General features: G+C 42.3%; 1 long non-coding RNA gene across 1 annotated transcript in view; it reads right to left on the reverse strand.

The window, feature by feature from the left end:
* Nucleotides 1-5,287: 5,287 nt before the first annotated feature.
* Nucleotides 5,288-13,441, reverse strand: part of LOC130488395 (uncharacterized) — a 203,830-nt gene continuing 195,676 nt past the window's right edge. Inside the window, exon 2 of the long non-coding RNA XR_008933816.1 lies at nucleotides 5,288-5,351. This is a non-coding gene — a long non-coding RNA (uncharacterized LOC130488395). The remainder of the gene's footprint in view (nucleotides 5,352-13,441) is intronic.

Consider the following 13,441-nt stretch of genomic DNA (forward strand, 5'->3'; position numbering starts at 1 on the left):
TTTTATCTTACTGCTTTGTTAATGGTCTGCCTGGTTTCATGGATGGTTTTTAGGCTGTTGCTGTCCAATGGCTTGTTTTTAAAGCAAAGAGGTGGTTTTGATTGCAAGCTGTCTTGAACAGGCCTCCAATGAGGCAATATAGAAATATTCTAACGAAACAGATAAACGGGATCCACCCCATGACCTCAATCAGTGTCATGACAATAGCTTGGCAGTACAAGGCTGCAGTTTTGCCAGCAGTAGTCCCCTCCACCTAGGGTTGCCACGTCCCCCCTCTCCTCCAGCAGGAGGTTTTGGGGCGGGGCTGGGACAACGATCCCGCATGCGCAGCCATTCATGATACGATTACATCCCTTCTGGGTTTACCCTGGAAGTGCCGCATCGCGATGGGGTAAAGCATCCCAGAAGTGACATAATCACATCATGATGGGATAAACCCAGAAGTAACATAATCGTATCCCACATGTGTGCGAACCCTGCTCCGAGCCAATAATTGCCTGCCAATCCAAGAAACCCTACCCAATCCAAGAAACAGTCGAGCAGCTGGGTACAAGGGTCTTGCATGGAGAAAATGTGAGAGGCAGAAAGGTGAATGATGGGTCATCGCTGTGGGTATTCCAGGTACCTATCAGTGCCAATCCATTGTTTTCTTAAGAAAACCAGGTCTTCATTAGGGTTGTGGGGGCGGGGGGGGCGGTTCAGTAAATTTCAGGTTTGGGTTCATTGTGATGCAATTGCAATTGCAAGCGTTCATGGAACAATGAGTTTTCCCGTGACTCTTGGGTACGTATGCCACCATTGCACATTGTGAAAAGTGAGTAGTAATTTTAAAATTTTCCCAGGGGTGGGGATTTTTTGAGGTAGAGTCACCAAATTCGCAGTGTAGCTTCAAGGGACTCTGCTTGCACAAATCCAAAAGTTTGCTAAAGTTTGGGTCAGAGGGTATGATTTTATGGGGTCCGGAAGGAGTCACCTCCCCTCCATAGAGAATAATTGTGAAGTTTGCAATGTTTCTCTATGGATGAGGGGGGAGACCCTTTCTGGACCCCATAAAATCAGACCCCTTGACCCAATCTTCACAAAACTTTGGATTTTGTGCAAGGAGAGTCCCTTCAAGCTACCCTTAAAATTTGGGAACTCTACCTCGAAAAAACTTTAGGCGATTGCCTATTCGGCTTCAACTTTATTCCCAGGTTTTGGTATTCGGTAAAATTGAAACCCGAATGAAGCCAAAACGGCTAATTTCAGGTTTATTTTTTGGTCTGAGTTTATCAATTCACACAAACCTAGTCTTCATAGTAAATATGGTGGTTCTTGGATATGGATATAATGGAAATGTTTTTAAAGAGACTATTTATACTTTCTGTTTGTTTCTTTGTATTTCATCAGCTAGGGATTTTCCATGAGAAATGCAACAGTTGTGTCGTCTCCTAGCCTGGTTGAAGGACAATCTAGGAAGAAAAGAATTTAGGGAGCAATCTTAAATATGCAACCCCAACCAAACAAATAATTCCCCTGGGGTAGGGTTGCCAGCTCTGGGTTTGGAAATACCTGGAGATTTTTGGGGTGGAGACTGAGGAAAATGGGATTTGGGGAGGGGAGGGACTTCAATGCAATAGAGTCCAATTGCCCAAGCAGCCATTTTCTCCAGGTGAACTGTTCTCTATTGGCTGGAGATCAGTTGTAACAGCAGGAGCTCTCCAGCTAGTACCTGGAAGTTGGCAACCCTACCCAGGGCCATTTTGGATGAGAATAATTTTTCAGGGGGGGTGGGAAGGCTGAAATTCCTTGTATCATTTGGCCTTACGAGTACATATTGTGTACCTTCCAAAATTATGCAGAAATGTTCAGTCTATCTCAAAAGCAACTGCTGCTTGAATTCACTCAGGAGTTCTGTTATTATTATTTTTGTTTCCAAAGCACAGAGCACATTATTAAGCTACAAGTCTGATCAGAGTCCTCCCCCACAAAATAGCTTAAATATCTTCCCTGTTTTTGATCATTGTAATTTTAAAAAGTAAAATTATAAGCGAGGATGATTTGTACTGTTTTAATTAACTACAAGGCAAGGTTATTGTAAAGGTTAATTAAAATCTGCCTCCTATGACTGTGGGGAAAACACTTTATGATAAGTACTTCAAGAGGTATTGTGCTTTTTCTGTATGTGCGCTCAAGCATTGCAACTTCCATCAGTTTAACATAAAAGATGTACACATTTCGTGGTAGTTTACTCCAAAAACCTGATAATCAAAAAAACATTACCGCATCAGTCGTATTAAAAATAAGCAAGAGACAAAAAGGCGGGGGTAAGCATGTGTATATTGAGAGAGAGAGATAACTAGCAATTTATTGGTTTTGCTTCCATGCGCTGGGTCAGTTTACACAAAAGCACTGGTGCGTGTTTAAAAAAAAATGAAATTATTGTAGTCTGGTGATACAAAATGAAATGAGTTCCCTGCTTGCCCCACTGGTAGACAACAAAGGTTGTAATGTCAAGTATACAGGTTTTCCTTTTTGATTAAACTCCATGCTCTGAGGTGACTCCTTCTACAAAGAAAATAATAATTAATCAGTTAATTACATTGCAGGCTTACCTGCTGAACTTGGGAGCAAACGGAATTTAATTTTGAAAGAGTATCAAGGCTTTCTTCCCCCCCCCCCTTTTTCTCTTTTATCTTGGAGAGTTCTCCGATTGCCAAAAGAGAATCGATCGCATAATATGGGACAGGATATAGGAAAAAGAAAAGATTCTGAGTCTTTTCGAGTTTCATGCAACTGTATAATTTTAGGCCGGAACTGTTTCCATGATGGCAGAATCTTACGCAAATGGCAAAACAGCAGGATCAGAGAGCTGTCTGCATTAGAGAATCAGCAGGTGGCTTGAACCTTTCTCTTCCTTCTCCTTGCAATCTCCTTTTCTACCCACACTTTCCCTCCCAGCCAGGGTTCTGGATGTGTGTTGGCCACCTCACCAGGAAGGCAACTGGGAAGACAGTGTTACTGGAAGAAGCCGGTAAGCTGGGAAAAGTGAAGCATCCATTCCTGCCTGTCACCTTCTGTTTGGGATGCCAGCCTCCAAGTGCCACCTGGGGACCCCTCAGAATTACAGTTCATCTCCAGACTAAAGAGATCAGGTCCCCTAGAAAAAATGGGTGCTTTGAAGGGGGGACTCTATGGTATTGTACCCGACTGAAGTCCCTGTCCTCCTCACCCTCCTCAGGCTCCACTCCCAAAATCTCTAGGTATTTCCCAACCTGGAGCTGGAAACCCTAGTCATGAAGCTTCTGAAGGTGGGCCCGAGGCCATCCCTCACTAACGGCTGCTCCTGCCCTTTGCACACATCTCTTTCTTTCCTTGACGATTTCTCACATTCTAATCATCCTTTGTTACAATAACGAGGGGGACAAAATCCATCTGCAAATTTCATGGGAGTAGCTGAAAGGGGCAGGGGGGGGAGGTTGAAGAGTAGATGAGAGCTGTTCAGCATGCCATGGAAAAAAACAGAGGAGGGTTGAAAGAGTGGTGCGTGTGCATGGGCTTTATCTTGGGGCTGCTCCTTCAGCAGCCCAACCTCTTGGCCAGCTCCCTGCAGCCAGCATGGTAAAGTGGTTAAGAGCAGTGGATGTTAATCTGGAGAACTGGGTTGGTTTCCCCGCTCTTCCACATAAAGCCTGCTGGGTGACCTTGGGCTACTCACAATTCTCTCTGAACTTTCTCAGCCCCACCTACCTCACAAGGATCATTTATGCATGGGTACTTGAACTTACGTTCGCCCCCTATCTGACTTGATTGTTCCTTGGAGTTCTGCAGGAGTTTTCTGTCCATTAGAAATGACCTCGCTGCCATCCCTCACAATGCCAAGGTCTTCCCATTCCTTTGTTAACCTGAATCTTCCCTCTCCCCTGAGCTCAGCCCGGCTGAAATTGTAGTGCAGAAGACAAACCATGGGCCACAGGAAGATTGGTATCTCTCACAGCCAATCACAAAGCGGCATGTAAAGAGGCGGGGATTCAAATGATTCCTACTTCCTCAAGGCTCTTTCTGAGCAAAGTTTTAAAACCGAGGTTTGGATTTCACCCCCCCCCTTTTCTTTCAGATTGCTCCATTTTTTTTGTTTTTGTTTTGTTCTTAAAATGCTTTTTTTGTGGCAGTTGGGTTTGGGGTGGGAAATCTTCTCTCACAGTGAGCACTGCTAAGTAAGCCAATTACAAAGCAGCATTTAAAGGGGTGGGACTTGATTTGAGCTTGGAGAGAGCTTGGTGCAGAGATTCCCAACTGGAAAGTGTGGGTCTAGCCAGCAACGAACCTCAGGTAAAACTCCCATGCATAAATGACCAAGGTGTCTGTTGTGGGGAGGGGAAGGGAAAGTGATTGTAAGCCAGTTTGAGTCTCCTTAATGGTAGAGAAAATCATGATATAAAAACCAACTGTTCTTGTTCTTGTTGTTGCTGTTGCTGTTGTTGTTGTTGTTGTTCTTCTTCTTCTTCTTCTTCACCTGCTGGTGGGAGATGTACTGCACCAAATCCCTTGCTGCCAACCTTTTCGCTACCATCTGCCATCTTTGCGTACCTCCTCAACTCAGTGCCTCCCCCCAATCATACCTCCTCAAACTCCAGTTCTGGCCCAGCTGGCAGAGGAGGAAGAGATGAACTCCCACTTGCTTGGGGTTCATAGTGGGGATGTTTGTCAGTTTGTTAAAAACATCTGGTTGGGCACTATAGAAGATGGAATGCTGGAACTGATGGTTGCTAAGGTCATGGTTTGCCTGGGGCACCAAAAAACTTGGGCCAGTCCTGGATGGGTCACTGTGCAAAGTAAATTTGGACTTGTGGGTCACCACAAGTGTCAGCACAGGCAACATTGAGCTAGATGGTCTGACCTGCTATCTGGCAACTCCATACAATCATTGAAAGGAATATAGAAATAAAAGAAATATTCTGTTAGGCCAAAGGTAGGCTAAAATGAATCTCGATTCCAAGATTAAGAACTGATTTATCGTATGTGTGGCACAGCTAATATCGCACCTTTTATTGCATCTTTTACTCTTTCTCATCCTGTGCATTGACAGCCTATTACGGAAATCTAATTTTTTAAGGCAAGAGAGATGGAATAGCACCATGTATGTGTCTTGCTTCCAAATTCAATTAGACTTAAAAGAATTACTCAGAGCTCTCTCAGCCTCACCTACCTCACAGGGTGTCTGTTGTGGAGAGGGGAAGGGATGATGATGGTAAGCTAGTTTGATTCTTCCTTAAGTAGTCGAGAAATATAAAAAGCAACCTCCTCCTCCTCCTCTTCCTCTTCCTCTTCCTCTTCCTCTTCCTCCTCTTCTTCTTCTTCTTCTTCTTCTTCTTCTTCGTTCTCTTTGGGAATGTATTAAAACTGTCCACACTTTTTTTAAAAAAAGCCTGTCCACTATCACCTTCATCCTGCTAAGGCACTTCAGCAGTGTGAGTAGGAGACGTACCATTAGAAAGGAAAAGGAACTAGAAAATTCATACTTATCATCTGGAAGAAAGCTCTCCCACCCACCCCCAGTTTCCCTATGAACTGCTGTAAGAGGAATACTCTTTCATTATGTCATAAAGGGTTATTGTGACATCAGCAGCTAGTCATTGAATTGTCTCACCCTTATTTATCAGTTTGAAAATTCCCAATCTCTGAACTAGGGATGTAAAAGAATTTTGCATGCTTGTCCATTTGACTCAATCATTGATGGTTCAAGTGAGTTCTTTTAAACTGAAGGATAAAATGGTAGCTGCTGAGCATGTTTGATTTACTGACGGACTTTGACCAAAAAATATAGAGAGCAATATCAATGGCTGTTGCTTAGGGTTTGGTGATTAAGTAGTTTGTATTCTAACCTGAACCTTGCTGACTGATCAGTATTTTGTTATGTTGGTTACTTGAATGATCAGAGAATGTATCCTAGGTAAGGAGATAAGAACAATCCAAGGCTACAACACTATGGAAATGATGGATTTAATGGACAATACTTCACAGTCAGTTTGGGCTTTTCTCTCCCCTAAATAATTTGTTGCCATCTGCAAACTTAATTTTGCTTGAATCTTATTTCACAATGGCTAAATTTTCTTAGGTATCTTTAAATTTTGGCTTCACTGTGTTTAGTCCTCTGAAGAAACAGCATGTATGTAGATTGGGGGAAAACAGATCTCCCCCCCCCCCAACCTACACTTGTTCTGGTTGTTCATTCTTTCATTACATGTGTGACTCAGAATGAGGCACCCAGTGATAACTCAGTGGTTGTAAATTTTGAGACAAGTCCTGGGTAGAAGAAAAGGATTAATTCCACAGTTTAGAAATGTTAGATTTAAAGGAAAGGACTTGGCAACCAGCCTGGGATTTCTACATGCTTTCTCCTCCCCAAGAATTTAATTATGAATGATGCAAGAGCTAACACAATTTATACATTGGGAAGAATTACAGTCAATTGAAAAAGTGCTAAACACTAAAGTAGACAAGTTTAAAATAAGCATAAAACAGTTGATTGAACATCAACAAAACAATCAAGCGTAGATTTTTGCAGAAAGAATTTTTTGTTTTTGAAAAAAGGATGAATTTTGATTCCTGAAGCATGGAAGAACCCCAGGAAAACTAGACTTTGACAGGTGTGTGCCTCCCTGTGCTAAATGGCAAGATGAGGGCTAGATTCTGAAATGTGAGTTTGAGTGGCAAAGAGCTCCTTGCAATGCGGCACTTCCAGGTGTAAACACATCACAAGGGGCCTTTTACCACTCAAACTGGGAGCGCGTGATCCCCTCAGCTCTGCCCCAAATGCCTCCTGCCGGAGGAGATGGGGGATCTGGCAACCTTAGCTAGGTCTTTCATGGCCTAACTAAATGAAGCTGAGTTAAATTATTGACTTGTTGGCAATCTTTATTTGAAAAAGTAATTAAATGTGCATTATTATTACGTTTAAGTTTGCCTTATCCTTAGAAAATTTCCCTAATTTATAAGAACTTGTAAGAATAGGGTGGGTCCTTTTATAAAATGAAACAAGTTCTTTTTTCCCCTATCAGTAGAAGTCTATGAAAATGTAGTGGTGTCAGCTTTTTGGCTCTTTCATGTATACTGTAAAGCTGCCTTTGATATCAAAGCAAAAATCTCTCTTTGTAGTTTTCCATACAGTCCCTAGCACTTTAAAAAAAATAAAATGAAGAAATCAGAGGGGTTTGGTGAGGTTAAATGCACACCTTTTTCAAACTTAATTGAGTCCTGAGAAATGTTATAATTGATGGTGTCAGATACCTTCTTTTTAGTCTGTGATAAAGTTCTCATGAAATTCAGAATTTTGTGAGTGTTTCCTTGTTCACTGGGGTGATGAGGGACAATTATGTAAACTGAACAAAATACAAATCTAATGGCACCTTAAAAATCAACAGAATTTTCCAGGGTATGATGAAGAAGAAGGGTTGGTTTTTATACCCCGATTTTTTCTCTTCCTTTAAGGAGTCTCAAACCTGCTGACAATCGCCTTCCCTTCCCCTCCCCACAACAGACACCTTGTGAGGTAGGTGGGGCTGAGAGAGTTCAGAGAGAACTTTGCCTAGCCCAAGGTAACCCAGCTGGCTTCATGTGTAGGAGTGAGGAAACAAACCTGGTTCACCAGATTAGAGTCCGCTGCTCATGTGGAGAATCAAACCCGGTTCTCCAGCTTAGAGTCCACCACCCTTTAACCACAGTGGGTAGCCGTGTTAGTCTGTTTGCAGTAGTCAAAAAGGGCAAGAGTCCAGTAGCACCCTTTAACCACTACACCATGCTGGTGTTGAGGGGAAGGCCACTGTAGGAACCTCAGCAGGGACAGGGCAGGGAAACCTGCTACGCAGAAGCCCTGTAGCTCTTGTGCTGTACTGGCAATCACAGCAGCAATGGGGAAACCTCACAAGCCCGTCATTGTGCTGAAATCACCAGTGACCAGATCTGCTTGAGAATAGTAGTTCTGTTCTTCTTCTTTTAAAATGAATTGTTGTGGTCAGTTGGCTGACACACCTCCCAAAACAGGGTTATGTGGGGAAAATGAATACAGTGTGCAAAGGAAAAGAAGTACCTTCTGTAATGCATCATGGGGTTTGGTTAGTGATTCAGGCTGTGCTCCTTCGAATGAAAATGGATGTGTTATGAATACACCAGCGCACCTATTTTTGTCTGTGAAACGTTCGAGGGTATGTTATAGGTGAAAGTGGTGCCTGCTACATGAAACATCTATTTATCTGAATAATACATTCTGCATCTCTTACATCAGCACAAATCTCTGCAATCATGGAAGCCTTTTGAATGTCCCCCCAGCTTTTGTCCTCAAAGAATTTGCGCTGCAAATGGAAGCTGGTATATAACTATTATCTATAACTAAATATAAATATAACTCACATTATGAGAAGACAAGAGTCATTGGAAAAGACAGTCATGCTAGGAAAAGTTGAGGGCAGCAGGAAAAGAGATGGATTGACTCAATAAAGGAAGTCACAGCCCTCAATTTGTAAGATCTGAGCAAGGCTGTCAAAGATAGGACATTTTGGAGGACGTTGATTCATAAGGTCGCCATGAGTCGGAAGCGACTTGACGGCAGTTAACACACACATATAACTAAATACTGTCAAAGGCTCAATAGGAATATGCCCATGCAGATATCAGCTTTTCCTCCCAACAAACAATTATTTGAGAAGCCCTTGGATTCTCTGCTTTTTTTAGTTGTTATGAATTAATCTATCAGCCACTGACCTCCAACTAAGCCTCCAACCAAACAAGTCGATACACAAACTAAACCTGCATGTCAAGTAACTCCCTAATATTCTTGTCTCCGAGCAAACGCAAGCCAAGAGTGGTATTGATTATGTAATTCATGCTGCTGTTTTCCGCATGAGAGATCACTAAAAAAATGCCAGAGCCCCAATGGCACATCTTATACCGCATCAGTAACGGCAGCGAAAGAATTAGATTCCCTTTCTTGGTGGCTTACAAATGAAAGAATCTCAAGACCAGGGGTGTCAAACTCAATTGTTACAAGGGCCAGATATGACCCAAATGTCACTTGGTTGGGCTGGGCCATGCCTCGCTGGTCCCGATTGAGTTGGGGGGTGGGGGTGGCTCGCTCTGCTGGCTCACGGGCCAGATAAGAGCTTCCAGGGGACCGAATCTGGCCCTCAGGCCTTACGTTTGACACCCCTGCTCAAGACTGTCCATTAAGAACAGACTGAACGCCAAAGCCATGATCTGGAAACTCCACAAGCCTGGCATTCTTTGCCAACCTCTGCCTTTGTACAATTGGTCCCAGCTGGCATCCTGCCCAGTCCACAGTGCTGCAGGATGAATTCAGGGACTCCAAAGATCCTGGATTTTTGCCGGGCTGGATCCCAAGCTAGACTTGAATAATTTGACTAGACAGGAGAAGAGGAAGAAGAAGAGTTGGTTTTTATATGCCAACTTTCTCTACCACTTAAGGCAGAATCAAACCGACTTGCAAACACCTTCCCTTCCCCTCCCCATGACAGACACCCTGTGAGGTAGGTGAGGCTGAGAGAGCGTGACTTGCCCAAGGTCACCCAGCTGGCTTCATGTGGAGGAGTGCCGAGACAAATCCAGTTCACCATATTAGCCTCCGCCGCTCATGTGGAGGAGTGGGGAATCAAACCTGGTTTTCCAGATCAGACTCTACTGCTCTAAACCACTGCTCTTAACTACCACACCACTCTGGAGCAGCCATACAGATGATTTGTACATTAAAAAAACAAAACAAAAACACCTGCACACTTTAGCTCTCTTTAGACTGTATCACTTTAAACTGTAGGAAAATGGTAAGTCTGAATACGCCTTTCTATTTAACATGTTGAACAGTTCTAGATAAGGCAGTATAACAGATCACTAGACCAATTCAATTATGTTCATTTTTCTTACACTGGCAAGGAATGTGATCTATTATATGCTTTGTTTTTTAGTGGCCTCATTATGTCCCTCCACTGCGGCTCCTGATCAGGTGTTATATGTATGTGCCTGTAACATAGGCTTGCCAACCTCCAGGTACTAGCTGGAGATCTCCTGCTATTACAACTGATCTCCAGCCGATAGAGATCAGTTCACCTGGAGAAAATGGCCGCTTTGGCCATTGAACTCTATGGCACTGAAGTCCCTCCCCCCAAACCCCGCCCTCCTCAGGCTCCACCCCAAAAACCTCCCACGGGTGGCGAAGGGGGACCTGACAACCCTACTATAACATCTGCTTACACAATCCTTAAGTTCATGCACACTTTTCTCCTCCTCCTAGTTTGCTTTAAAAAAAATCTGCTTTCATGACAAACCATTGTTGGGTGTTACGTCCAAACTGCAAGCAACATTATTTATTCTTACAAACTAGGATTCCAGAGAGTATCAAACCAGAGTTTGCTGATTTTATATATTTTATGCTCATTTGGCATAGCATGTTTAACATTTAGTTAAATGATTAATGAGGCACTGACATAATTTTAAAAGAGAAATCCCTGTATCAGAAGAACAAGTTTTATGATTTTTTTAAACAAAAGTTTAGTTTGGTGCATTGTTATAGTTTCTGTGTTATAAAAATAATGTTATGGGGGAAAGTGGTATAAAAATGTTTTCAATAAATAAGGAAAAAATTGAGAAAATTGTCTGGGGGAAAGTAGCAGATTAGGAATAAGTTTTCTATAATAGATTATATCCTTGGTTTGCTAGAGTTCTATATGAAGAGAGTTTTTTATGTGATAGAATATTCCACCATGCAATACTATTTGCATAGTCAAGGAATACAATATATAAGATTTTTTCTGAATGTACAGAGGACCTTTTATTCATTACCATAAATAACAATTTTTTTGTCCCTGTTTTTACAGTTGCTAATACTAGGTATGAAGGCTGTAAAATGACTATACTTGTTTTTCCCCTACATTTAATTATAAGTTTGTAATTTCAATGAAACAGGCAAATTTAAAAAAGGTGAAATTGCTCTTGACATTGTACAGTACCAAAATGGATGCATAAAAATAGTAATTATAATATTATGTTTTACAGTACAAATTTCTCTATATGAGAAATCACTGTTTGTTCTCCCAAGTGGGAAATGGAATTAGTGGGGGATTTAAGTCTGTTTTTCTAAGACAGCAGCAATAATTTGTTTACCTCTTTCTTCACAATTCTGAAGCAGTTTGTGACAATAAGAGATGTCACTGGGAATTAAATGGGAGCTACAGGTTTGGGGAATCATAAATCGCTATAATGTAGCTTTGCAAAGGGTTCTTTTTTGTTCATTGTTTTTTAAGGACTTTCAAAGTGTAGGAATAAAAAGACTTGTTCAGGGAAGGAAAACCTGGTGTGATCTAAGTCGACAGCCATAAAAAAAGCAATAGTATACATACGTCCAATTTAGATGTCACATGGTGGAACAGTGGAGAATATAGTTGCCAGCCGTCCACTGGCAATCCCTGGGATATTTTTGTGGGTGGAATCTGGGGCGGGGGAGTGCCACAAAAACTGTTGACCTCACTTCTGGTTGAGCAGCTGGAGGTGATGTCATGGTGATGGTGACGCTCCAGTAATTTCCCTAATCTCTGTGGTAAATACCATAGAGAAATTCCTAGAGCATCACAGACACTGTGACGTCATTGGCCCCTGCTCTACTGAAAGTGACATCACAGTGCTGTTGTTGATGTCCCCTTCATTTTCCCCCTCCCACTGCTCTGTGGCCTGAGACCAGGAGCTGCAGTGCAAGGACAGGAGGCATGCAACACAGCAACCCTAGTGCAAGACCAGTGAGTATTTTAAAGGTTTATCCCCCCCCTTTTCTTTATGGAGTCACAGCTGAAAATATCTGATCTCTGTGAAAATCAAGGCCCCCTTTTCTATTTGTTTTCTTTCTGTAGATCAGGCACATGGCGTGCTTTATGTGTGCTTACACACACATACAAACAGACACATCTAGCTAAGTTTTTGTATAGGTATCTTCAGTCAGAAGAGTAACCGAGCATGCTGGTGGCCATTCCAGAACCTGTCTGGCAACTGGGCTGTACGCATTGGATCATTTGTGGCGGTACTGATCTTCTGTTCAAGGAGTTTGAATTCAGTCCTCGCTGTTTCACTCCCCTCTGAATACATTATAGCCCAATTACTGATTATCTGACCAGGACTAGACCCACAGTCACAGCTGCTGGATTTGTGGTGCTGGAAGCACCCACACATTCCATCGAACCAGGGGCCTCATCAACAAGGTTGTTGTGAGTTGTCTGATTATTCTTTTAGGGAAGACATAAAAAACTGTCTGTGTAGGGTACAGTGACTTGGATTGACTGGAGATTTTCCACATGTGCAGGGATTTCCTCCCATGGAACATTACTTTCTTGTCTCTCCCCTAGCCCACGGTAGTCTGACATGCTCCCTGAAATGCTGTTCCTGAGTTTGTTTGGAAAACGCGTGTGTCTGCGTGTAATCTTTTATCTGCTCTTATGTGACTGTTTGATAAAGTGGTTATTTGATAAGGTTGTGAAGATCTGTATATGCACTGGCCCACTGTTATTGGACTGAATAGTAGACAATGCAAATATTGTGCATTCCAACTAAGTTTCTCGAGTCTCAGCTTGAAGATCACAGTTTGGACTCCATTGTTCTGCCGTGGCTGAACATCCCCATGGTGATAGCCTTCACAACCTCACTCCAAATACATTAGATGAAGGCTGTCAATCAAACTTGATTATTTACAGGTTTTGCCAAAAAAAAAAAAAGTGCAGCTAGCAGACAATGACTTTGGAATGATTTCTCACTCTCATTTATAGTCTTCCCCATGCAGATTGCAAGACAGATGGCTTCAAGTAGGAGTGAGAGTGCACAATAAATTTCAAAAAAAAAAAAACCCTTAAAATGAGGGTTCAGCTCTTAAAATGAACTTTGGCTTCTACCAAAAGCCACCTATTATTTTTAATGAAGCAATTCATAAAACTTTTATTGACTTAAAATGCAGCTGATAGAAGGGAAGGAGCAGGCAGGGGAGCTGTTTTACCTGATTCATTTAGTGCTGAATTGAGTACTTAGAATTGTTTGTCAAACAGTTGGCCATTAATCTAAAATACCGATGGGCCTGTGTTTACTATGGATGTTCCATGTGATTCATGAGCATCTCCTCAGGCAGCTTTGTGAATTTTCACCATCTCTCCTCGAAAGTGAAAGGGAACTTGAAAGACCCAACCAAAACTTTTGTTTTTCAGAGTCTTGAGAAAGTCAGGGAGCCAAGCTGGTCCTAGTCAGAAATTCACCCTTTCTGTTGCTCATTTGGGATGACTGTCTCTAATGCCCCACATTTTGCATACTACATTGTGTTCAAATTAGTCATTGTACCTACTCAGGTTGTCAGGTTTGGCAACTAGGGTCAAATAGGGTTTCCAGGTCCCCCCTCTAAACCAGCAGGAGGTTTTGGGGGTGGGGT

The sequence above is a fragment of the Euleptes europaea genome, chromosome 16, assembly GCF_029931775.1.
Source record: "Euleptes europaea isolate rEulEur1 chromosome 16, rEulEur1.hap1, whole genome shotgun sequence".
In the NCBI taxonomy this organism is placed as follows: Eukaryota; Metazoa; Chordata; class Lepidosauria; order Squamata; family Sphaerodactylidae; genus Euleptes; species Euleptes europaea.